We start from the raw sequence: 27,636 nt of genomic DNA, 5'->3' as shown, positions 1-27,636 counted from the left end.
AGATAATGTATATAAGGCATTTTCCAACCTTGATATTAACCAGTGTCAACTAATATAATGATTATTTTTGCTATTTATCAGTCACCATGTTCAGAGTTCTCTGTAATCAGTAGGCAAATGGACATAACTCTTGGAGAGAACAGAAGTAGCTTAGGCCAAACTATGGAGTAGGAGAACTGTGTGTCTGATGCCATTTCATGTTTCCTTCCCCCTCTTTCATTCCACTCCTTTTCTTCTCTCTCTAGGATCCTCTCCCAGCAGCTCTTATGGTCCAGAACCTTTCCGTTCTCCACATTAAGCTTACAAGGGCCCTACTTGGGTTTTTGTATTTCAGAAGAAACTTTCTGGAAGTATGACATCAATTCCCTCAAGGGACCCATCTCTAGAAGTGAGAACTTTCAGGCACTGTACCAAAAGGTGGGGAGAGACACTGTTGGTACATCTTTCCATCAGAACCAATAAAAGTGATCACTGATGTCTATGACTGGCTCTAACTGGGAGATCTGGCCTTCTTTTGTATCCCTAGTGCTGTGCCTGGTATTACGATCACTCAATAAATTCTTGTTCAAGCTCCAGAGGGAAGAGGAGGATTTCCCAACCACCAGTTCTCCTGGCAGCATCCTTCAGCAAATTTTTACCAGCTCACAAAACTTTTACTCCCCAAGGCCCTTACCTCTTCAAGCCTATCAGTCTGAAGAAGTGGCTCTTCTTCCTTCTGGCTGCATTTCATTCTGCCTGCCCAGAATCATTCTCTGCCACTCCCCCACCTTCTTTCTAACTTGGGTTCTGAGCCATAGCTTCAGACTGAGTAATAGGAGGTACATAACTTGGTTGCTCTACTGGCCCAGAGTTTAGTTTGGACAGGGAAGTATGTACCCCTGGGTTCCTTTCTCTCTCTATAAAGCATGACAACTCTCAGTTTTGTGCATAACCTCTTTTTCAAGGGGGGAGGGGTGGTGTACTCATAGACTTGTAAGAGTAGGTAGGTTTAGAGCTAAAGAAGATTGTGGACTTTGTATAGCCTGGTGTTTCTCAAACTGACCTCCAAGAAAGCATGAAATACCTTTGGATTACTGCTTCTTAAAAAAATGTCTTAATTTGTTTGGCATTAGGCATTAAAATAATTTTAAAGGTTTTACAAGAGTTCTGTGAGAGTTTTGTTTAAATTGAGGAACTCTTACCCTACAAAATTTAAAGAACCACTGGCTAGCCTCTCATTTTATAGAAGAGGCAGCCAAGGCCCAGCCAGAGAGGCTCAAATCATACAGGGAGTAGACACTGGGATTCAAGCCAGGGCCTCTGACTCCCAAATTCAGCACTCTTTTCCACACTACACCTAAGCATGGGATTTCCACAGATCAAGGATATCTGTCCTTCACATCTGCAGCTGTCAACCGCTTTTTACCACGTGATCTCATGCCCACTCTCTCTCCCCTTGCCTTTCAGTTTTCTATGTGATGTCTGCACTCATATAAACCTAGAAAACAGAGCACTTCCACTGGGAGTCTCCTCTCCCTGGACCGGCCTCCTAGCTCCCATCTGCCAGCACCCCACCCCCCACCCTTTTAAAAATTCCTCTGGAAAGCTGACCCCATAGTGGCCATCTGCCCACAGAAGAACTGGGAGAAGCGCTTATGGTGTTGGCGACTCTGTGCCTTAAAAGCTGCTGGCATCTTGTGACTCTGAATTTTAACCATCTCCTCCCACCTGGTATTTTTGGTCTATAAAAATGCATCTCCCCCAGTGATCTGAGCCAGATCTCTTACTCTAAGCGCATTATAAAAATGACTTGAGTGCAGCTCTCAGTCTTTGGGCTGAGGCTGCTGGCAGTCCGGGCCTAATATTAATGAACAACAACGCAAGCCTAGTAACCTCAGCCTGCTACCAAATTCCTGAGGGGTCAGAGGCTGACTTCTGGTCTCCTCATGGCTAAATGTCTCATACCCTGCCAGGCACATGTGGGTGGTTGATAAATATCATTAGATGATGGTGGCGATGACAAAGACCATAACAATGGGCCCCTTCTTTGGCCACTTGCTATTTAAATTTCTAGGATTTTCATCAATCCAAGGATAAACCTGTGAGGAGAAGCCTTTCCCCAGGGAAAAGGGACCTTTACTTGACCTGGTTGGTGCATCAATGGCTGCTGGGTTGGCCAACCCCTCTTGTAGCTGCACTTGGGCCTTGAAAGGAACTGGGGGTTATAAGAAGTGGAGGCGAGGAAGAAGAGCATTCTGGGTATGTGGGTGCTGCTGATGCAAAGGTACATACACAGAAGATGGAATGTCATGGATGGTGAATAGTAAGAGGCCAGAATGACCAAGCCTTTGTACTATCATTCTTTTACTTTAGTTATCTGGAAAAAGAGTTTGAGTTATTCTCAAGAGAGCTGGCTTTACTAGTAGTTAAAGAAATTAAGGTAAAAAACAAACAAACAAAAGTTACGGAACGTGAAATTGTCAAACCATATACAATAAGAGTCACCTTTATGCCTAATCTAGCCATAAAGGCTGGGGGCCCTCTCCAGTCATCCTGATCTTTATCTTGGCACTGGACCCACAGGGCTCCGGAGGAGAAAGTGAGGCTGGTGACTTTGCACAGCTCTCCCTCGCTGAAATCCAGTTCATGTGCAAGTCATGGCGTCACCTCCCTGATGTCATGGTCCTCTTCCAGAATGAAGGACAGATAACAACAACAGCCATGGATGCTGGTACAAGCTTCCTGCACCAATCAGGCCTGGCTTCTTCCACCTCCTCTCCCACCTCAGCCTCGCCACATGGCCAAATGCAGTGCTGCCCTGGACAAAGCCCAGGCTCTGCATCTACCCCCTCCAGTGCAAATCCATGTCCATGTCAAAGCCGTCACCCTCTCTAATCTATCCCATCGACTTCCTAGGTCAATGTTGTTGAGCTGTCTTTCACATTAGCAAAGATCTGCCTCCTTTCTTCTCTAGCCTGTATAGAGCCAAAGCCTCCTTCTTCCCCTATCCCCAAACTCACAGTATCTCAGACAGACACATAAGTCTCACCCACAGCAAGGACAGGGTGATTTCTTCCTATAGCCACCCTCTGGAAATTCCCATCTCAGAGACAGAAGACGCTACGCCTCTCAGCAGGCCCAGAACATTTCGTCTCAACTTCCTCTTTGGTGGATAGCTGTAGATCAATTCTCCACATATAAAGGGGTCATCTCCTGCTTCATCCATGGCCTAGACCTATCTACAGCCACTGAAATGGATGAAAGCACAGTGACTGAAAGAGAGTGGACTAGGCAGAAAACAATCTCACTGGCCTGCTACTGAGCAGATAGATCTGTTACATTTCTACCAGTGCGGGGAAAAAGTGTGGCATTTAACTCCAGCTATAATGACAGACAGAGCCATCTTACTTTCAAAAAAGTATTTCACTTCAAGCACTGTGTGTAGGCATTGGAAAGATACTTGAGAAACAGCTTGTGTGCTCAGCTCAGCTCAGCCATTAACCTGGGTTAAAAATCGATCAGGTTCCTCAGTCTCTCTGGGCAGCCTCACTTCTGTTATCTGTATAGTCATAAGCTTTAGAGCTAGAGGGGGGTCTTGAGGGCCATTTAGTCTACCTCCCTAATTTTACAGACGAGAAAGCTGAGGCTCTGAGAGGTGACTTGCCCAACGTCACAGAGGTATTAAGCGGCTGAATAGAATGTGAACACAGGTTCTCCTGGCTCCAAATCTAATGCTCTTTTCCCGGTGGTATGGCTGTATTTCATAAGAATATAAAATGAGAGGCTTAGACTATCCCAGGGGTGTGGAACCTTTTAACATTTAGGGGAGTTGTTCTGTGAAGTCTGGGCGCAGTCAAACGGCCACACTTGAGGACCTAGAGGGCCACCACAGGTTCCCCACTCCTGGACTAGATCGTTCCTGATGTCCCTTCTAGCTCTGTGGTTCTATGAATCTCACTGGCAGGAACAAGCTGTTTCAGCCATCTCTTTTTTCTGGGGATGAAAGGAAGAAAAAAGAAAGAAAGGAAGAGAGGAAGAAAGCAAGGAGGAAGAAGGAAGAGGAGAAGAAGGAAAGGAGGAAGAAAGGAAGGAAGAAGGAAGGGGAGAAAAAGGAAAGGAGGAAGAAAGGAAGGAAGAAGGAAGGGGAGAAGAAGGAAAGGAGGAAGAAAGGAAGGAAGAAGGAAGGAAGGAAACAAGTACTTATTAAGCACCTACTATGTGACAGATGCTGTGTTTGCTAAGCACTTTATCGATATTATTTCATTTGATCCTCACAACCCTGGGAGTATAGTGCTAATATTATTCCCATTTTACAGTTGAAAAAACTGAGGCAGATAGCGGTTGAGTGACTTGCCCAGGATCATATAGCTAATAAGTGTCTGAAGATGGATTTGAACTTCAGTCTTCCTGACTCTAGGTCCAGTGCTCTATCCCCTGTGCCACCTAAGCAGAAGTGGGTAGGGGGAGGGAGAAGGAAGGAGAAAGAGAAGGTGTGAAGAATGTAATGCAATGTCTTACCAAGATAATCAAGCTGTGATACGGAACTGGAATGGACCTTAGAGCTCAGCTCCCTTATTTTATAGATGTGGAAAAAAGCTCAGAGATGCAAAGTGACCATCCAAAATGGAGGAAGCATCATACTTAGGGCCCTGACTCTAAATCCTGTGCTCTTTCAACTGCACCATATTACTTCTAAGGTACACCACCTTTCCCTTCCCTTCCAACCTTTGTGTTCAAAGTCATGAGGGAATGGGGAAACTCCTCCTCGGCCGCGATCCCAGCTCCTCCTGAACCAGGGTGAACATTCTTGACAACTATTCTTTCCCAGAGGGGTGAATGCTAGATATGCTCCTGACTGATGTCAATTGGATGTAAGCTCCCTGTGGGCAGGAACAGGGCCTTCTTCCTAGAGTCTCATGAGGTTAGTTAGTTAGGCTGTTCGTTGATTGACTATAGAGTTGCTACCATCTTGTAATTGACTTCACTCCTCTTCACTACTCTTCCATGTTGGCCTGTTGGATACCTTGTAGTGGAGATTCCTTTAGGGGCATGGGTTGGGTGAAATGACCAATAAGATCTCTTCCAATTGTAAAATTCTGTGTCTAGAGAGGGCCCATATCACAGACATAAGAACTGCTTGAGTAGCATTTTTTACCTTTGCTGAGAGAAAAAGGAAGTAGCTGACAGGGGTTGCCCTGGGGTACTAAATGATACATACGACCTGAGAGGGAGAAAGGATCATAGAGTTATAGATTTAGGATTGGAAGGGACCACAGAGGCCATTGAGTCAAATCTCTTCATTTTACAGATGAGGAAACTGAGGCAGAGAGGTTGAGTAACTTGTCCAGGATCACACAGTTGTCAAGTGTCTAAGGAAGCCCAAACTCATTTCTCCATTCATCACTGCAACCCTTCCTTGTCTTTTCATTCTGCAAAGTCTTAAGGGGACTTTTCGGTACTTTCCTATTTTAACTTCTTATTCTTGCTAACGAGGTGCTAAATTTACTTGTTTCTATGCTACTGAAAGACCTCAAGTGCTATGGTCCCCTCTACATTTTGGCACCCTGGAGCAAAGCCCATGATACCTTAAATCTAGCTGGCCCTGGCCCTTGGTCTCGAATGACCCCCGCCCTTCCACTTCCACATTTGGGAGTCATGGGAAAGGGAGTAAGGAACACTAAGAAACACAATCTTTATGCCCCTTATAAACACTCATATAACTCTAGGGGATATCAGTATAAAATAAGTTTCTAATAATAATAATGATGATGATTATAATAACAACAGTAGTCATAGTCGTAGTAGTAGTAGTAGTCGTCGTCGTCGTCGTCGTCGTCGTTGTAGTAGTAGTTAACATTTATATAGCATTAAGGATATAAATTACTCATTACATGTATGATTTCATTTTATCTTCATCTCAACTCTGGGAAGTAAATCCAGTTTTCATTCCCATTTTACAGACAAGGAAAATAAAGATGATAGAAATTGAAGAAAATTTTCCAGTTTAGAATTGGAGTTGCCTAGCATGCTAAACCCTGAGCTTCCTTTCTTTGTCTCTTAGGGCACTGTGTAATAATAATAACAATAACCATGATAATGATAATCACTAGCTTTTATATAGCGTCTACTCTATGCCAGACACTGTTCTAAACCCTTTACACTTATTATCACATTTGACCCTTACAATAATCCTCGGAGGTTGTTGTCTGTTCTTCACTCTCGAGGAAGGGCAATGATGTCTTGACTTGAGTGTGCACTGGATCTGAGTGAGACAGCACTGTGCATCTCTCCTCCAGAGTCACTGGCGTCCAGTGGCATGACAAAGTGGGATGGCCCAGGATGCAGTGGGTGACCTTGACCTTTTTAAATTGGTCTTGTCTAAGGCCCACCCACTCAATGACTAAAGGCTAAGTAAGAATTACCCAGAAGGTAAATGCTATTATTACCCCCATTTGACTGATGAGGAAACTGAGGCAGACATAATTTAAGTGACTTGCCCAGGATCACACAGCTAGTATCTGAGGCTAGATTGGAATGAGTCTTCGCTCTATCCCCAAAGTCACCTAACTGCTACCCCTGTTGACTTAGCCTAATGCTGGAGTGGCAGTATAGCCTTAGCTAATGACATAGGATGCTTTTGACTTTCCTTCAGGAAGCCTTGCAAACAACTTCCTGGGCTAGAGCTGTCCATCAGAGAGGATCTTTCTGGCCACCTGACTCTAAGGCAAAAGTGTAGTGATGAGTTTCTACATTCTGGGAGCTTCTTTTCCTTAGAGCAGGGGTTCTTGATCTAGGGTCCTGGAACTTTTAAAAAATATATTTCAATAACTGAATTTTGACATAATGGTTTTTCTTTGTAATCCTATGTATTTTATGTTTTTATTTTACTTTTTTTTTTTTTTTTTTGGTGAGGCCATCAGGGTTAAATGACTTGCCCAGGGTCACACAGCTAGTAAGTGTGAAATGCCTGAGGCCAGGTTTGAACTCAGGTCCTCCTGAACCCAGGGCCAGTGCTCTATCCACTGCACCACCTAGCTGCCCCTTATTTTATGCTTTTATAAATATCATTCTGAGAAGGAGTCAGTTGGCCTGGACAAACTGCGAAAGGGGTGATCCATGCTACAACAAATGTTAAAAATCCTTAATCCAAGAATAAGGTTTAAATGTTCTTGAAAGACACACACCCTACAAGAGGGGTAACAGTTCAAGTTGTTATCAGTGAGTTCTACCTTGATTTTTTTAACAGCCTAGCTTCATGTTTTGATTTATGGAGGGCTAAAATAGAGAAGGGCATTGAGAACAGAAGAAAGGGAAGCAGGAGACTGTTGAGTGAGCATCTGTTTGAAAGGACAGGAAAGGGCTCACCTCCATCACTTTACCTCCAGCTGGCCCTGGACCATAGAGGCCTTCATGCATCCCAAAGTAAACTTGAACAAGATGGCATTTCTGAGGGCACAGGGAAGTAGATGCCCTTAGCCATGAGGGAAAGCAGATTTTATGATTTTCCATGGCCTGTGGCTTCTTGATGGGGGTGTGATTTTTCTGGGATTTCCAAACCTTACAGTGCTATAGCTGCAATGAGGCCAATTCTCCTGGAAAATCTGGGCTTCTATCAACTGTGAGTCAAGTTCATTAGACAATAGGATAAGCATTCACATCTGAATTTCCCTGTCATTATATCAATCCTTATTCCTTGTAAATACCTGTGATGATGCTTTGGGGATGTCTCAGGTAGCTTCAATCTAAAGGAGTTTAAGAATACATCAGTAGGCCAATACAATGAGGCTTGAACAGGCTAATCTTGAGAACACCTTGGCATTCTGACAGCAAGAGGAGACAGAGTTGTGAGTAAGTGTCGTGGCATGGTCCTGTGGGCAGAAGGCCCTGATTCCATGTTGTGCGATAGCCTGGCCCCAACTCTAGACTGACTGCAGGCTGATCAGACCATTGTGATGCCTTGTGCCTCTGGGATGAATCACCAGAGCATCCCCACCGACGTGGCTCCCTTGCCGGGCCTCTCTGTAACCACCATCCAGTGGCTCAGGGAAGTCTTTTTTGAGGTCTATGGCCTTGGGAGTGTAGCCCTTGATAATAAGTGACCTGCTCGAATTCCTGCTGCTTGGGAAAGATCAGAACTGAGACAGAGACTTAGGGAAGGCAGCTTGGCATCACGGATAGATTGCCAGGCTTGGAGTCCTGAATAATATTAACTAGCATTTATGTAGTACTTTAGTTATTATCTCATTTCATAATCCTGTGAGATAGGTGCTACTTTATTGTATAATTGAGGAAACTGAGTTTGAGAGAAGTGAAGTGTCACCCTCAGGGTCACACAACTAGTAAGTGTCCGAGGCCAGAAGAATTCCCTTCTTCCTGATTTCGATATTGGTGCTCTATCTACTACACCAGGAGTGGGGAACCTGTGGCCTTGTGGCCACATGTGACCCTCTAGGTCCTCAAGTGCGTCCCTTTGACTGAATTCAAATTTCAAGGAACAAATCCCCTTAATAAAAGGATTTGTTGGGGCAGCTAGGTGGCACAGTGGATAGAGCACCGGCCCTGGATTCAGGAGGACCTGAGTTCAAATGTGACCTCAGACACATAACATGCACTAGCCATGTGACCCTGGGCAAGTCACTTAACCCCAATTGCCCCCCCCAAAAAAATAAATAAATAACAGGGTTTGTTCTGTAAAACTTGGACTCGGTCAAAAGGCTGTACCCAAGGACCTAGAAGGTCACATGTGACCTCGAGGCTGCAGGTTCCCCACCCCTGCACTGTACCATCTAGCTGTGTTTCTTCATCTGGGAGTTCCCTATGTCTGTGAAATAAGTTCAGCTATTGTTCACCTTTTTCCAACTCTCCGTGACCCCATTTGTGGGCTTCTTGGGAAAGATACTGGAGTGCTTTGCCCTTTCCTTTTCGGGCTCATTTTACAGATGAGGAATTGTATCTATCCCTAAACCATTGAAGCAGTTATGAATTTTCAGTGTCAGTGGATGTGTTCTCACTCTTTCCTAGATCTGTTGTTCCCACCCTTAGGTCATGGCCCAAACTGGTATCAGGAACAGGACCACGGAAAGGTCACAAAATATCCTTCCAGATTGTATCCCCCATTTGTAATACCCCCCAAAGATGCGCCAGTGACCTCCAGCTCTGCACAGGACCCACTGTTGCTTCTTTATTTGCCATTTGGCCTGTCAGGAGATGCAAGGCAAGGATGGGGAAGGGGAATAGACAGCCTTCTATGCCTGAATAGCCTACCCAGAAGGTTAAAGGAGTGCAGTGAAGTTGCTTTCTGGTACAGAGGTCAGCGAATTACAGGTGCCCTGTGAAGGTAAGGAGTTCAGCCTCTTCTTCGCTTTGGGTCTATCCTTCCTGACTCAGAAATCTGGTTTCTCTTCCTAGCTCACTTCTAACAACAGGCTGAGCTTTTCCCAACTTCCATTGATAGTGAGGACTTGGAGTTTTTTAGAGCTGATTCTCAGGCACAGTGTCTGCAGTTTAGACAAAATAGCACCTGCAGACGATTCCCCACACCCCAGAATTGGTTGATCTTTCTCCCTGGTCCCCACACCCAGAGTCTTTTCTTCTCCAAACTGCTCTTCTGCTGCTCCTGACTTTAATTAACTTAATCCTCTCTCTTCCTCTCTGACTCATCACTGCTTTTTTTTCTTCTTCTTGCTCAGAAGTTTCTGTTCTCAGACTCCTCCTATCCCGTCCAACACCTAAAGCCCACACTATCTTTCACCCTTTGTTCTTCTCCAGTACTCTATATTCCAGTCAAACTAGCCTGCTAGCTATTCCAAATATATGGCATTCCTTCCATCTCCCAACTCTGGGACTTGGCACAAGTGGCCTCACCCCACCCCCCAACACACGCCTTTCTGGAAGGAACTCCCTTCCCAACCTCACCTCACCTCATGGAATCCCTACTTTCCTTTAAAGCCCATCTCAGGTGTCACCTCCTGTGCCTATGCCTTTCCTGATTTCCCCCCAGTGGTTAGTGATCTCATCATCCTGAAAATACTTTATATAACTTTCTATGTAATTTGTATTGACTCATCTGTGTACATTCTTAGCACCCTCTCCCTAGTTTTCTGTCAGTTGTCCCTATCACTGCAAAGTAAAAGAGGGATGAACAAGACTAAGGGATAGTTCTTTGTTCCAGTATCTGGGGCAGATAGGCTGAATGAAGAAGAACTGGGGGCCTAGAGTTAAACTGGAACAGAGCAAGCTGAATTACCCTCAGCAATCGCAAAAACCCATTTAATGACTCCAGACTTCCCATGAAAACAAAGACCCATCATTTCAATGTAAATTTTTTGCTGGTATTGCCATATGGCAAGTAAGATATGGAATCTAAAATAAATACTACACAGAGGGCAATGGAGATAGCTCTGGTGGGTTTGTGATCAGATTGCTATGTATGACAGATGAGGAACTCTGCTGAAGAACAGGAGTTTAAAAATCACCTCAAGAAACTGTATGATAGTAAGATGAGGTAGACTGGTTATGGGGTGGGGTGGGGCAGGGTGGGGCTGATCGATGGACATCTGGAGGGTTCCACTGGAACCTTCCTCAAGTCAAGAGAACTTGAGGGAAGCAAGTTGGGTGACTCTCTGTGAGGAACTTGAGGGAGGACATGGTCATGAATCCCAAAAGATGGGCAGGCACAAGTAGACTGCAACTTTTATTATGGGGAAGACCTTCCAGTGTTGAGTATATCAGTATATATGCTGTATATTCCTCCCCCCCCCCCACAATCAATAGAATTTAGGCTCCCTATACTGATCATTGTCAACTGCTTCTAATGAACCTAATTATAGGATCACTGATTTAGAACTGGAAGGAAAAGCCTTGGTATCTAGTAAACTGGGTTCAAGTCCCTTCTCTAGCAAGTGTTAACTATGATTATGGATAGATTACTGAACCACTCAGTGCTGAGGCAATTCTCTTAGCCAATCAGTTACGTCTGTTGTTGTTGAACCCTTTCGTTCCTGTCCAACTGTGTCCAACTCTTTGTGATCCCATTTGGGGTTTTCTTGGCAAAGATGCTAGAGTGATTTACCATTTCCTTCTCCAGCTCATTTTACAGATGAAGAAACCAAAACAAACAGGGTTAAGTGATTTGCCCAGGGTCATACAGCTAGTAAGTGTCTGAAGCTGAATTTGAACCCAAGAAGATGAGTCTTCCTGATTCTCAGCCCAGTGTTCTATCCGCTTCCCAGTTATGGACAAGATGCTCATCTTTATTGGCAGAAGAAATTTCCATACTTGGCATTTATGACATTACAGTTCACACACACACAAAAAGGCAACTTTCTCCTAGAACATGAATCACTACCAAGGCAAAATGACTGGGGATGGGATGGATACCTGCAGATTTCATATAGTCTGTGCTCAGATTGGAAAACCCTTTGAACAACTGGATGAATTTAGCAAGATTTCATAGAACACTTCAAACAATCTTTAAAACATTTAGTGGTGTATTTTACTTTAGAGGGAGCAGCATGTCATGGATCAAACCAAAATAAAAAAACACACTTGAAAACTCCGCCTCCCCCCAAATATTTTCTTTCTTTTCCAAGATACAGAGTTGCTGACACATGGGCAGAGAATCTGGAGGCAGAGTTTGAAGTCTGACCTCTCCAAGAAAAAAACTTTGTAATTAGTGACCCTTCTCATAAAATAACAGACAACACTCTTGAGCCTAGTTCAAAGGAAACCTAACTCCTAGAATCATTCACTTTCTTATGTGCTAAGAACCTTTCTCTCCTGGTGTGTCATATTTTAGGACAATTGGCTCCCTTTCCTTTGCAAGTATTCTAAAAGGGTGGGAATGACCTTTATTTTTTTTTTAGCACTAGAGCCAGATTCAGCATTTGCCTTTTTCTGAAAGGCAGGTAGAAGGAAAGCAACCCAGGCCAACCCAGTAAAAAAAAAAGCCAGATGTTAATAGCTTATTTGCTTTCTCATTGGGGGCCCAGGCACCCTTCACTTTGCCTGCTGGGTATGAATCATCAGCTTTAAAGTGGGAGCTAGGGTGATGCGACAAATCCAGTGAAAAGTTCCTTTGCTTTCACTGTCCTGTTCTTTAAGTATGCAGAACCCGAGTCACTTGTAATTGTATAATTAAGGGGAAATCATTCATTTTATTTTTAATGTGAGATGTCTTTTTTTTTTATTATGAACCTAACAAATGGGAACATCTCAATATAAAGAGAATAGAAAAGGGGATTGTGAATTTCTGCTATGTACCAATTGGATTTTTAAAAAGCATATATTAAATTTTACATGGTAATAATAAACCTGCCCTGCTTGTCTGAGTCCCCTTTTGAACTTCCTTCTCTCTTCTTCTGTGGATTTAAAAAAATGCCTTTCATTTCATAGGGGAGAAGGGATCAGATGGTGATAATGGCAGCAAGGACTGAAGTATAGATAGATCTTTCCTCCCCACTCCCAAAGGTTATCTACTCTCATGTCACTCCTTCTGACCATACATACAATTAGTTCTTTTGTCTACCCAGGAAAGAGTGAGAAAAGGCAAGAATTTGGATTAGGCTTGGATATGTCATCAGATTGGATACCATCAATGCCTTCTTTGCATCTGAGAACTGAAAATGGAGCCCTTTATGAGACACTCCCTATTTTGAGAGATGAGCTGTGGAGTAAGAGACATGGGGGAATATCTGAGGTGGAAGAAGATAAATGTGTGATGTGAGAAGATGAGGCCAGTCATTTCACATTACTTATCTGCCCTTGGAACTTAAATTGCATAGCCTCTCATTCAAATTGTCATCTGGGATCTTTTTTTTTCTTTTCCCTTGAGCAAAGGATGAAGGTGACATAGTGAGAGAGTTATATGACCATGATAAAAGGCACTGTTATGTGATTCACTTTGACCTTCAGTTTCTTCATCTGTAAAATATGTACACTACTAATACCCATAGTGTTTACCTCACAGAGTTAAGGATTAAGTGAGCTTCATTCATTCATTCTTTCATTCAACGAGCATTTATTAAATGCCTACTATGTGTCTTCAAGACTACTCTAATTGTATTCTCTTCAGGAGGCTCTTCCTGGTCCTCCTCACCTCTGAGACTATCTTCCTTTTACACAGTATACAATTTGTACCTACAGTTATTAAATATTGTCCCACCCATTAGGATACGAGCTTCTTGAAGTCCGGGATGGTGCTTTTGCTTTTCGAATTTTTTTTTTTTTTGGTATCCCCAGCACTTAGCACTGTGCCTGGTCCATAATAAGTACTTAAATGCTTGTTGACTGACTTACAAACACTATACTACACACTGAGAATACAGGATGAAATAGTTCCTCAAGGAGTTTATGTACTCAAGGATAACCACAACCTGAACACAGATGAGTAAATTCAAAGTTAAATATTTTAAAAAATGACTTCTGAGCAGGAGGAGAAAAGGGGATGGCCAAGTGGTCATTATGTAGGAGGTATCACAAGCTGATCCAGGAAGGAAGTTTGGTATTCTGAGAGAGGAGGAAGGCCCAATCTTTCCTCCTTAATATACTCCTCTAGGGGTTACTCTCTCTGGAAAGAGATAAAGATTGGGGTAAGAGTTAGGATGAGAGTTAGAGTCAAGATCAGGATCAGGATCTGAGTCTGAATGAAAAAGTGAGGTCCTTTGATAATGTTCAACATTTTGGTTGCGGATTTCACTAACCTATAAAAGGCAGAGAAATGGAAGAAGGAATGTCATAGTGTAAGCAACAGCATATAAGTCAATTTGGCTGGAACACAGAGTGAGTAAAAGAGAAGATTGTATAATAAACCTGGAAAGGTTGGCTGGAGACAGATTGTGATGGGAACTTTTATTTTATTCTCTATGTAATAGAGAATCACTAGAGCTTCTAGAGCAGAAGAGGGACTTGGTCAGACCTGTGCTTTAGTAATATTAATTTGGTAGCTATGTAGGAGGAGATGGAGTGGAGAGAGGAAAGACTAAAGGTGGAGAGAAAAATGAGGAGGTGATTGCAATTGTTCAGATGAAAGGTGATGAGGGTCTGAACTGCTGTGTAAGTAAAAGAAAGAGAATGGCTAGGAGATATACCATGGGAGGTGGAATCAACAAGATTTGACAGTTGATTTAATGTGCAGAAGAGTGAAAGATGGATCTGATGTTGGGATCCTGGGTGACTAGAAGAATGGTGATGTCCTTAATAGGTGGAATAAAGTTAGAAAGAAGGATAGGTTACAAGAGAAACACTAGGGCTGGATATAGAGAGCTAAGCGTCATTGGTTTCACAGTTGCAATTCAATTAATTGGAGCTGATAAGATTACCAAGAGATGATATATATGGAGAAAAGATCATAGGAAAGATCATTGGTGGGTACACCCAGACATGGAATGGGGAGGGACAAGGGTAGTGATTCAGCAAAGCAGAATAAAAAGGACTTTTTTTTTTATTATACATACATACACATTATTTTTATTATACATACAGGTGGGAAGAGAACCAGGAGAAAGTAGTATCATGGAAAACTTAGGGAGGGCAATGGTCCACTGTGATCAAAGTATTCAGGAATGGAAGGGACCTTAAACACCATCTAGTCCAGTCTTTCTCTTTTAGAGATGAGGAAACTGGGGGCCAAAGTCAGATATGTAGCATAGGCTACCAGATTTGGTTCTGAATGGAAAAGTTCTTCTAATGATGTTCAAATTTTCTAGTTGCTGATATCACCAAGAAAGACTCAGACCCAGGATCGCACAGAACTTCCCCTGTTATGGGAAAATTCTAAGCCCAGGGCTCTGGGAAGAAACTTCTTTAAAATTATGACAATGTCAACATTTTAATAGTATCTTAGCCCTTTTGGCCTTATAAAAATATACTATGGGGGGGGAGGGATGTGATTTTGTGGGAAATTAAAGCCCTTTCTAAGACATTGCAACTAGAGTAAATGAAATCCTGCCTCCATCCCTAGTCACCCCCCCGCCTCCTCAGCCCCATGATAAGAAATTTAGGTAGTTTCTGATCAACTGTGAATTTAGCTTCTAAAGAAGCTAACAAGGTCCTCATAAAATTACAATCATAGTTGTTTCTACGGATGGAGAAACTGAAGGGAAGAATCACTACATAATAAATTTAGAACTGTAAGGAACTTTAGAGATCATTTTGTCCAAACCCCTCATTTTACAGATGAGGAGACGAAGCCCAGAGATGTCAGATGACTGGCCCAAGGTCACTAAGGATCATAAAAGGTGATTGGAGCCACGATTCATCTAAGTACCTCATTCAGGATACTAGACTGACTGTCAGAGTATCAAATGTAGCATTTGAAACCAGGTCTTCCTTGACTTTCCAGCACTCCATTATCTAAGAAAAGGAGCCCCCTTCCTAAGTATGGAAAATGGGGTAGCAAACATAAAAGATACTATTAAGTGATGGGAGAAAGAACAAATTCAGAAGATTTTTTTCCTACACAACAGCAGTATATATAGCTAGCATTTAAATAGAGCTTTAAGGTTTACAAAGCACTTTCCAAATAGTATTTAATTTGAGTCTCATAACAACCCTGTGAAGCAGAAGCTATTATTATTCCCATTTCACAGATAAGGAAAGTGAGGCTGAGAGGCACGGAGGGTCATACAGTCATCTGAATCAGGATTTGAATTCACATCTCCCTTATTTCCAGTCCAACACTCTATATGCTATGCCAACTAGCTGCTACAATAAGGTTGTGAAAGAATGAATGAAAAAAAATTATTATTAAATTCTTACTATATGCCACACTGTAATAAATCTTGGGGATACAAATAGAAAAAGTAAATCAGTCCCTACTCTCAAGAAGCTCCCACTCTAATATGGGGAGACAATGCATAAACAAATTTCAGGTAGAGCAGGGAGAATGGAAAGACCCGGCAGTGCGAGGGATGGCAAAGCTTAGGCTTTATCTTTTGGGGATGGCCTCTTTTCTGATGAAAAGCCAATCCATGAAAGAAGACTTTATAGAAATCCTAATTCTGATGTAGTTGAATAATACACAGCTATGCAAAGAAATAGCCATGGTTCTCAGCTTTAGACAGGCAAACAGCTTTGCTACTGCAGCACTTGAGACAATCATACACTTTGGACCATCCAGATCAGAAACATCAGATATAAAATACTGAAAGAATTACAAATATCTGACAAAGCTGCCCCCTCAGAAACAAGCTCTGTCTAGGAAATCATCTAGAAAATATGATCACCAGATTCATGGATCGACTGTTTTCTTTGTCTTCCTTCCTTCCTTCCTTCCTTCCTTCCTTCCTTCCTTCCTTCCTTCCTTCCTTCCTTCCTTCCTTCCTTAACAACTGCATAATTTTACTTAGTGCTCATTTGTCTCATACTCTGAATTTTCCATTTACAGAGGAGATGATTTTTCTCTGCTTTGGGAACTTATTATATAAAGTGCTAATGTGCTCTGACAGGACAATGAGCAGCCACAATCTAATAATAAACATTTAAAGAGAAGAAAGCTGAATGAGGTCCAGGACATGTCGAGAAATTTTAGGAACTATTTTAGTGACTTTAAACTTTATTTATAAAAAATACACCCAGGGATTGGGGGAGGGGAAGGATAGATTTCTGGATTGTCTGACCAGTTGGCATGTGGGTCCAAGGCTCCTTTCAGTCTTAGTTTTCTACAGAAGTATGTCTTCTGACTTTTTCGCACATCACAACTGAAATCTAAAATTAGGTTTCTTTTCACTGGAGTGTAACTTTGTGTGCGCGTGCTCATGCACACGCGCACACATGCCCTGGCTTATTGTAGGGATGATTTTGTTTCTGTAGCCAGCATAGATACCAGGAGCAGTGGCTATGTGAACCAAATTTGGGTAGGGGGCAGGGAAGGGAGAAGAAGTGGAGGAAAGTAAAGTCCAGAATCAGGTGGCTGGTTGGTCTCAGAGCTGATGGATGGCCCACACAATGACTTCACTCCAAGCAATGTGAAAGCTAATTGAGAAAACATGTTCCAGTGATGTCTTCATGGAAAAATCCAGATTGGGGCATTTTTTTATTCCTTTAGAATTCCTTGAATATTTGTTGTGCGTGTCTCTACAGCCTCCTGGATCATTACCCCATTCTTACTAAGAAGGACTAAGATTTTCTGCTTTATCTGAAGTTAGGACTGTGAAGGGTGGAACTCCCCCAGAGGGCTAATGGACCAGTGGTCAGAGAGAGTATGGGGCTGGGAGAAAGATAAGCTGCCTTTTTTTTGCGCTTTTTTATGAAAAGCAGGAGAAGCAATAGCTAAAGTTCCTGGAAACTCATTCTCTCCTATATCCATCATTGCAAATGACTTCCCTCCCCAGAATGCCTTCTTTTCCTTTTTCATTTCTGTCAAAGTCCTCTCAATCCTTCAAGGACCACGTCCTCCATGAAACCCTCCCTCCAACAATTCCAGTCAGCTGAAGAGATACTTATTAAACTCCTCCAATGAGTCAGGAACTGAACTGGAGCTGAGGATACAAAGGGAACAGAGCAACAGTCCCTGACTTCTCGGAGTTACCTTCCACCGAGAGGATATTCCATGCTTATAGATAATTATAATCCAGGTCATGGAGTAAATCAATTCATCAGACAATAAACATTTATAAAGTACCTGCTATGTACCAAGCATTGTGCCAAGTACTGGGGACACAAAAAGCAGGCAAAAGATGGTCCCTGCCTTCAAGGAACTTACAATTTAAAGGAGAAAACAACAGGCAAATACAAAGCAAGTTATACACTGCACAGGAAAAATAGAAAATAATTAACAGAAGGAAGACACAAGAATTAAAGCTGGGGGATTCAGGAAGGACTTCCTGGAGGAGGGAAAGGGGAATAAAAGGGGATAAGCATTTATATACCACCTACTATATGCCAGGCATTATACTAAGTGCTTTATAAATATTATTTCACGTGATCCTCACAGCAATCCTGCAAGGTAGGTATTAGTAACTATCCCCATTTTACAGTTAAAGGTATTGAGGCAAACAGAGATTAAGTGACTTGTCCAGGATCACACAACTAGTAAGTATCTGAGGTTGCATTTGAACTCAGGTCTTCCTGATTTGGGGCCAGTGCTCTATCTAGTTGCCTCAGGAAATAGCACCTAAGCTGAGCCTGACAGGAAGATAAGAATTCTGAGAAGCAGAGAGGAGGAGAGGTTGGATTCAAGGTGTGCAAATGGCTCATGGGAACGTACTATATAAAGGCATGTAGAGTTCTGGGAACAGCATGTTTGTCAGTGGTACTTGGTGGGGAGGAGTGTGACATAAAGCTGGTGGGGTGGGGTTGAACCAGAATGTGGAGAATGTTAAATGGTAGGCTGAAGAGTATCCCAATTCCTATAACTCTTAATGTCTGTACTAGGCAATTTAGAGCTTAAAAAAGCTAAGCATTTCTCTTTCTTCCTATGTTTAAATCCTTTCTATGCAGGGGAGAAAGAAAAAGAGGGCATTCCATGAAGGGGAAATAGCATGAGTAGACAGAGACTTAGGGATCTTCATGGAGACACAGGAATGACTATGAGGTGTGTAGGAGACATGTAGTACTCTATCTGAACTTAAAGGTAAGTCCTTTGCAGACTGGAACCATGTCTTGTGTTTCTTGGTATTTCCAACAGTAACTCACATTATACCGAGTTTTTAAAATCGGTACACTCAGTAAATACTCATAAAGTGAGATGGAACTGATCGATGGAAATCCAGTTTGGTGGCCTGGGATCATGGGTGTTTGCCCTTTTTGGTTTTTTTTTTTTAATAGTCAGTTCACCCTTTGTCCAAAGGTTATCATCTGCCAATTAAGAACTGTATCTAAAAGCAAGGGAGATAATTATTCTAATTACTGATGGTTTCATAAACTTTGGATGATAAGCTACTTCTTTCTCTAACTGAGTTTATTCCTTCCCATCTGCTTTACCTCCCTAAAAGTCAAAAGGAAATAGTCATATTGTTGGATTGGGTGAAGAACTAAAATAAGATGATAGAATTTAGAGCTGAAAGAGATCATGGAGTCCAATACCCTCCTAAAAATACCTACAAATGCCTTCAGTCAAAATGACAGCTTTCAAAGAATTCTGTATTGAAAGGACAGTGTTTTATCATTTTCAAAATGAAATCTGGGGCAAAAAAAATACATCTGAACATCTACTGATCTTTCACCCAGATGTCAGGGGGCTTGTAAAGATTATTTAAAGTAGGGAATGCAAGCCAATCAGAATGCTAATTATAAAATGTCAAAATATACAGCTGGGTAAATAAAAATGATTTCTTATGCTTGAAATACCAGTAGTAGATTTACACAAGTTAGGGCCTCTAAAATGGAAGTGAAATGGGGGAGGGGGGACAATTGCCGCAGGGCTATGAAAGATAGATCTAAGAAATGAAAATGGAGTGTATGATATGCTAGAAACCTCCCTTTTCGTTCTCATTTTCTCTCTAGCTGAGCCCTCTACCCCAATCCCGCAGGCTTGCCACTGTACTCCCAGCACACCATTTCCCTCTCATCAGTGTTGGTAAGTGGATAGACTGCTGGATCTGGTGTCAGAGAGATTTGGGTTCAAATCCTACTTTGGACACTTACCTCTGTGATCTTGGTCAAATCACTTAACCTCTTTGGACCTCAGTTTCCTTATCTGCAAAATGATGCAGCTGGAACTCCAAGGTCTCTAAGGTGCCTTCCAGCTATAAATCTATGCTCTTAAGAGTCTTTCCTCTTCCAGGCATTTCCCATCATTTAGCACTTGAAGTTACAACAATAAAAAGATCCAAGGATGTGGAAGCCAGGAGGGCCTCAGGAATGACTTGTTCCAAACCTTTCATTTGACAAAGAAAAAAAAAAAAGGAAGCCCAGTGGCCCCCAAATTGGAAGTAATTGCCCAAAGTGCTATGGCAGATCCAGGATTTGATTCCAAATTCCATTATATCATTCTGAATGCTGCTTAAGGGCCAGGATCACATCCCCAGCACGTAGCACAGCTAGCTCAGTAAATGTTTTTTGGCACCTGTCAATCTATGCTTTTTCATCTGAGGCTGTGTTCCTTTTAGTCAAATGAGCAGTTGTACCATGCTTCATTACCAGGAAATTAGAAATACCTTGACTCATATTTCTTGAGGGTGAGGTGAAGAAGGGGGAGTAGGGAGGGTCCGAGACAACACTGGCCTATCGGCTTATGATCTTTGATGAACCTGTGATCTCACTAGTGTGGGTCCTCCCTCTAATGATGCAGAATATAAGCCATGTCCTCTCACACTGTATGACTGTATCTTGCACTGGGTTTCCCATATATCCACCTAACAGTCTGGAGGCCTTCCTCTACTTCATAGGGTCACAGATTTAAACCTGAAAGGGACCTTAGTGGGCATCTAGACCAGCACCCTCTTTTTGTGGGTTTGGGAACTAAAGTCCAAAGAGCCGGACAAAGAAAGCTACAAAATCAAGCGACAAAGTCAAGATTCAAACCCAGATCCTCAGAGTTCAAACCTTGCGTTCTTTCCAATGCGTTACATTCCCTTGACACTGAGTGGATGGATACCAATGGAGAATGTGGGCTTTTACGCCATGACTGGCCCACTTTCTTTTCAGTGATACACTTCTAGGATATTCTTTGAAAGCTTAACAAACGCTTTTCATTCATTCATTCTTTGTGTGACTTCTCTTGTGAAATTCTTGGATGTTAATGTCTATCATCATAGGGACAGAATGGCTGGGTCTTTTGATGCAGATTTTTCATTTCTCTTGAGAGGGATGGGCATTCAGTGTAAAGAATGAGACACAACTGATTCTAGATAGGGAAGTCATAGCCATCTGAAACATAACCAAGGCAATTCAGCGCATCTGTACCAGATAGCAAATATTTTGTGGTTACTTGGAAACGATCACTGCAGTATAATGGATTGTAAATTTCCTTATAGTAAAATGCTACTGTGATAAGTTTGATACCAGAATCCATTCACCCACCATCTCATCATAGTCAGGTCCTTCCATTTCCAGGGCTTTTTGGTTTTCAGAAAAGACCACTGCTGGGTCCTAAATCTCTCAAACTTCTTCTTAGCCTAAGAATAAATTTACAGGGAAATTCTGAGTTTCTGACTCCCAATCCAAAGATAAGAAGGAAGAGGAGGAGGAAGAGTTAGAGAAGAAAGAAGACTTTATTCACTACAAAACCAAGTAGGCTCCTGGATAATTCAAAGCGAGTATTTAATTGGGTCGTAACTAAGAGGGTGATTAGGAGGAAGTATGGTGCTGAGGAAAGAGTCCTGCATTTGGAGGCAAAGGACATGGGTTCAGATCTTAGCATTGTCACTGATTACCTGCACTGTCTAGAGGTAGAAGGGAAAGATCTTAGTCTGGGGGGGGAGGGGCTTGTTGGGAAGGACACCGCACCATGGAAGCAGACAGAGACTCCAGGGGCAGAGACTCTGGTAAGATGCTACTGGTGAGGCTGTCACATGAGCAAGGGACTTCCCATTTTTTGCAGTTTCTGTTTTCTCTAATTAATTGCCTTAACAGCCAATTCTACCAGCCCTGCCCCATCATCATCTTCTCTTCTCTGTTCTTAATAAATATCAAACACCTGCTATTGGAAATCTCATTCTCTGAGACTGTAATTCCTTTTACTCCTTTCATAGATGAAGACCCAAAGACAAGTCATCCAAGCTAATAGATGAAGACCCAAAGACAAGTCATCCAAGCTACTCTTGTCTTTTCGAGCTATCCTAGGGAAGGTAGTGCATAGGTAGAGGATGGAGAGCTCTCAAGCCATTTTCTAAGGCTCTACCTTCATTGTAGAAAAGTACCCTAATTTGAAAATTAAATGGGACATTATGGACTCTCATTTATTTTAACAGCTTTGCTCATTTTTATTCACGTTTTGTGGAGAAGTAGGAATGTTGTATTAATTGGCCTCAGTAGTAGGGAAGGTTCTACTTGGTTAATGACTTAAAGGAGGTACCCCCTGGTGAGTGACTGAGTATGATCCAGGGTAGGATTTCCTCCTCACATCAACAGTGTAGACATAGGGAGGTGAGGGATCAGTGGGTGGCTGCAGACAGGCTGATTTTTTTTTTCAACACACGGTAGAAAAGAAAACTGCTAAATCACAACCTCTTTTCTTGCCATGTCTCGAGCACATTTCTTCCACTCTTCCCCTGTGCCCCATCCCCAATGTTCTGTGGTTCCCATGTCCCTGAAGTCAACCACCTGCAGAAACAATGACAGATGTTGAGGGTAGAATCGCTGGATTGGACTGAGTATAGATGTCATTTGGGGGGTAGGCAGCATATGTGCTTAGGGAGTGGCCTAAGAGGATCTGGATTCTGACATCTCAACCAAGTGATTTGAATAGTCACTATCTCCTGGAGATTAAAAAAAAATTCTTTGATTCTCTTGTTTTGGCTCAGCTCTGTTGCTGGAAGTCCTTGCCTACTAGGAATAAATGTTTCCATTCATGTGATCAGAAATTTAGAATTTGATGGAAGGTTAGAGACAACCCTCTTGATTTTACAGGTGAAAAGAACATTGTCCAAATTAACTTAAATGACTTCCCTAGGTCACAGATGTAGTTTAGGATTCAGATCTTCCTCTCACAAGTCTTTCTTCTACCAATTCTTTGGATTATGATTTTTTTTTTCCATTGAATGTTGATGTCTATCACAGTCAGCTTGGCCAATATAATTCTTGGAATCAGAGCACTTGCCTATCTTCCAGTTGGTGAGGAAACAAAGCCCCAGTGCTCTAAAAATCGAACTAAACCCACACCTGAATTAGGGTTTATGCTTATTTGCTAATGAAAGTTCTTTAAAATTGATCAGGGAAAAGATGTCTTTTGAACAGTAAGTATGTGAATGGGTGGTTGGCAAACTCAGAATTAACTTACTGAATGAATGAATAAAAAAGTCACAGGTACTATTAGGCTTAGTGCTGGGGATACACATACTGCACCACAAGCAATAGACCGTCTACCCTCAAATAGCTTACAGTCTAATTAGGATGAAGTGTCCCAGGTGGGGTGTTTTGGTTTGGGAAGTCACAAGGCAAATGACTGACAAATCCTTTCCAGGAATGATAGCATTGATAGTTTTATACTCAAAGGTTAGGGGTGGAACTCTGGAGAGAGGGAAGGGTATGTTGACGAGGTCTGGGTCCCACTAGGTGTAGAGAACTCTCACCAATCAGGAGTCTAACTGGACAGCTGGATAGAAACTGGACAGCTGGATTGAGGCAAAAGGCAAAGAGGGCAGAGTGAGATCGAGAACATGAATATGAATAGAGAGACGTTTACTTGGGTTTGATTTACAGAAATGTAACTTGGTTTCCTGGCAGAGTCATAACTGTACCACGATCAAATTCAGGTTAGAGCATAGAAGTATGTATGATAGATATCACAGCTACAGGCTGCATAATCACTTGTCTAGTGTGTTAGAAGGGGATTTTTTTGGGGGGAGTGGGTTATGAGTTGGACAAGATGACTTCTGAAGTCCCTTCAAATTCTTAAATATGGAGATTCTGTGAGTCTGACTGTAGTGCCTAATGGTTTATGGGTTGAGAAGGAAAGTGGACTCTCAGAGAGGGGCATCATGGTAACAGGATGCTTCAGGTAGAGATAAAGTTATTGCATTACCTGCTTCTGGAGGATAGTGAAATGAGGCACAAAGAGGAAGCAGTCCCTATCCTGAAACAAAGTCCCATCTGTCCCATCCCAGTTACGGCGTTAACCATAGTGCCATCCATCTGGTAACTTCCCAAAGCAGATACTATAGTTGCAAAACCAGTAAAAATGAGGGGGCAGAGCCCTGCTTCTAATGTGCAAGGAGTCTGATGTTAGCAAAAGTACCTTTCTGACCCCTAGACAGATTTTCTACAGAAAGGCCTTGGCTTCCAATGCCAGCTTTCACTACTTTTGATTTCAGTATCTGCTGGGGGCACTCTTCATCCACCCCTCAGAAGTGAACTGCTTCATATTGTGATGAGTACTTCTCATCCAGTAATTAGAGGTGAACCCTTCATGTGGTGATTAGTGTAATGGAGTGGCTGAACCAATTTTCTGTAGTGTCTGCTCTGTGATCCAAGCTAAGTGGTCACTGGAATGAGAGAATTCCATGGACACTGTGTAAGTAATACTTGATATCCAATTCAAAGAGCAAACTTCTCAGATATTTTTCAGCAGTCTACACTCAGTAGCCATGAGAAACTTCCCTCAGGTTCTTCCCCTGCCCTCCTGGCAGCTAGAGGCCCTCCTCTTGCCCTGACTCCCAATTCCATCTCAGTCCAGTACTCAGGGGATTGGGTGGGAAGCCACTGTATCAGTCTGGGTCTGGAACCTGCCCCTCATTTCACAGACTCACTGGGAATATTTGGGGTGGAATAAGAAGAGTTGGGATGGGAGTTTCATTTTCACAGAAGTGATTAGGAAAGAAGGGATCGTAGAGATGCCCCAGGTTAAGGTAAATTGGAAGGATGAGGTATAGCTCCTGTGTTTTGAAGGGACTGGGCAGAGGAGGAGAAAGAATTATTCCTATGTGTTCAGGGCCTTGCTAGGATCAGCTAGACAGTTGATAAGCATTTGTTAAGCACCTATTGTGTACCGGGCACTTTGCTAAGAAAAACAAAAGGCAGTTGCAGTTCTCAAGGCATTCACAGTCTAATGGGGGAAACACCTTGAAAACAAATATGCACAATCAAGATACATACACACAAGATACATACACACAAGATACATACACACAAGATACATACACACAAGATACATACACACAAGATACATACACACAAGATACATACACACAAGATACATACACACAAGATACATACACACAAGATACATACATACAAGATTAATACATAATGGGAGATAATCAACCGAGTGAAGGGACCAGGCATTAAGGAGGATTAGGAAATGATTCTTTAAAAAGTGGATTTTTAGTTGGGCCTTAAAGAAAGTCAGGGAATACAGGCAGTGGAAATAAGGACAGAGAGTATCAGGCATGAGGATCAGCCACACAAGATGCCTGGAGTCTGGAGCTGGAAGGGAAGGACCTTAGAGGTCATCTGCTCCAGCGCCTTCATTTTACCTGAGAAAGCTGAGAACAGTGGATGTTAAATGGTTTGCCCAAGGTTACACAGGTAATAAGTAAGTGTGAGAGACCGTTTTCATTGTACCAAGCTTCTTCATAACTATTTATAGAATTAAATTGAACTAACCTCTCCCCTCTCCCCAAAAAAAAGGAAGAAAAGGGAGGAAGATTTCCCTATCACCTTCCCCACTCCCAACCCCCCTCAGCATAGTCCTTAGGCTTCACGTTACCCTGTAGGGTTATCTCATCCACTTCAAGTCTGTTCTCCACTGTCATTTTGGCAGGAATTGATTGGCATAAAAATGTAGGAAGTATCAGTGGGAATTCAGTGATTTGGATGGGGGAAGGTTCATAATCAGCCCTCATTTCGAGGTAGGCCCCTGAAGTTTACAAGAGATTGGTGACTTTCATTTAAATCCAGAAATCCCTCCATGCTAGGTTCCTCTCTGTCTTTTTGCTATTGGGTGTTTTATTTTATTTTATTTTATTTTACTTTATTTTTTTCTGCTGACAGACAACTACAGTCTTCATCAATAGCCCCTGGCTAGGAAAGGAAACCGAGCTGCCTATATTGATACTTGGCAATGGTAACAAAAGAGGCCCCTCATGTTGGCTGAATTTACTGCTCTTTTAAGAGTCTAAGAATTCACCTGACAAAGGGAGGGAGAGGGACAGAATTAAGGGAAAGACCATAAGATCAGGGTGTTGTCCAGTCTCTGAAACATGGTAGGCATTTAGTAAATGTTTATAGAATTAAATGGGACCAGAAACTCCTCCCCCAGGTCAGGTTGGGGGGACTTCTGGGGTCCCAGAATAGTCTTGGTTTAGATTCTCTGGAGATGTTGCTCTAGGCTTTTGACTATCATTCATTATTGCAATCTAGCTCCCAGTTCCATAGCTGGGAGTCCTAAGTAGGGATCATGACACACCACAGTCAGCGAGTGAGGGTCTGAGGACATAGGCAGAGCAATTGATACAGTCATTTCCTTAAGGACTTCCTTAACTCCAGATTACATATTGAGAGTACAATCGGTGAAGATTTTTCTTCTTTTGTTTCCAGCTGGGACCTGTACTTCAGTTTCTCTTAATACCCCAAGCACCCAAAAGGCTTTGCTGTAATAGACTTTAATGCCTGAAACACCCATAAATTATCCTCCAAACTGTTACAACTTCCAATCTGTAACGACTTGGAAAAACCAGCCCGTCAAGCAAGATCTTCTTTTAGTCTCTCACTTTTTAGGAGCACACAAAGTTAGAGCAGCAAACCCTTTTCATCATAATCTGGGAGTTAGGTTCTTAAGGAAAAAAGCAGCCTCAATGAGCCCGAAGTAAACTCTCGGGTGTCATTTCCTGACCCCTGAAGTCTTCTGTCCCTCTTTCTGTCCTCCTTGCTTTAGCTGAAGAAGGTGGTGCCACCTCAGCCAAGCCTCCACTGCACCTGGCAACACCGGGCAGGGAAGGATGTCCCAAGGAGGAGGAGCTGAAGCCTCGGCTACCTCGGTCAGGCACCTGAAGGTGCCCGTGGCGTTTTTGAAAATGAAAAGGCTGGCGTAGCCCAGCCCTACTGCCAGTTTCTCGACAGCACACCAGCGTTCCCATCCCCAGAACTGAGCCTGTGACCTTGGGCACCACCAGAGTCTGGGCGCTCAGGAGGCAAGAGACCTGATCCCTCAGTGTCCCAACTGTTGGAGGACAGGGGCAAAACTGGAGGCGGACGAGAAAGTGAGCGCTAAGTCGATTTCTGGGCTTTTAGCTGAGCTTTTCGCCTTACCTGGGGAGCCCCTGGGACCGCTCTGCCTTAGGGCAGCAGGGTTACTTTCCGGACTCAGCCCACTCTCTTGCATTCGCTTGCAAAACACTCCTACCTGCCTCTCCCGAGCCTCCGCGTGATCAAAGCCAGTGGTCCCAGCACCCACCCCTCACAAATTCGCTCCCTCACTTGCAGGTTTCTCTCCCCAGGCGCCGCGTGCCCGCAGAGAAGCCTTCCCAGGCCCTGCGGGGTTCGCCTTGAGGAGCGTGGCTAAGACACACGCAGTGAAGCCATCCGAGCCTGGCAAGAACCTGCGTACCCCCAGCCCAGTCCGGCTTCCCTGCCGCGCTCTCGGCGAAGCGCTGCCCGGGACACTCACCTCGGGGCTGTGCCTCTGGATGCCGGGAGCCTAGGGGTTACCCAGAGGGTCGGAGATCTCGCTGGACCCGCGTCCGTAGACACTCTCCCAGGCGAACACAGCCATCCACCCTGCCCCAGGTCCTCGCCGTGTGCGCCTCTGCCCGTGCGCTGAAGTGCCGGTGCTCTGGGGCAGTCCTGACTCACTCGGAGCTCAGCTCCCCTCGGGCTCGCAGCGCTTTCTGCTGGAGTGACTGGCTCACGCTCTCCTCCTTAGCATTTTTTTATTTTTAGTCCCTCCCCTTTCAAGGCTGCTCAAAACCTCCTCCCCCCCCCCGCCCTCACCCCCACCCCAGCACCTGCTCTGACTGACTCTGAAGGGTTGTCTGCTCCTGAGGGGAAGGGTCCCAGGACTAGTCCAGGGTTTCGAGACAAGAAGGGCTGATCGATCCCAGGCCAGTGCCAGCCCCAGGA

The 27,636-nt window shown here is 43.3% G+C and overlaps 1 protein-coding gene across 1 annotated transcript in view; it reads right to left on the bottom strand.

The window, feature by feature from the left end:
- Positions 1-27,434, bottom strand: part of NGF (nerve growth factor) — an 80,289-nt gene extending 52,855 nt beyond the window's left edge. The window contains exon 1 of the mRNA XM_021002507.2: positions 27,185-27,434. The gene's annotated coding sequence lies outside the window, so the exon portion shown is untranslated. The remainder of the gene's footprint in view (positions 1-27,184) is intronic.
- Between the last annotated feature and the right edge of the window lie 202 nt (positions 27,435-27,636).

Source organism: Phascolarctos cinereus, unplaced genomic scaffold, assembly GCF_003287225.1.
Source record: "Phascolarctos cinereus isolate Bilbo 61053 unplaced genomic scaffold, phaCin_HiC Scaffold_5;HRSCAF=322, whole genome shotgun sequence".
NCBI lineage: Eukaryota > Metazoa > Chordata > Mammalia > Diprotodontia > Phascolarctidae > Phascolarctos > Phascolarctos cinereus.
The sequence above is the reverse complement of the archived record's forward strand: the minus strand, read 5'-3'. Positions and strand labels throughout refer to the sequence as shown.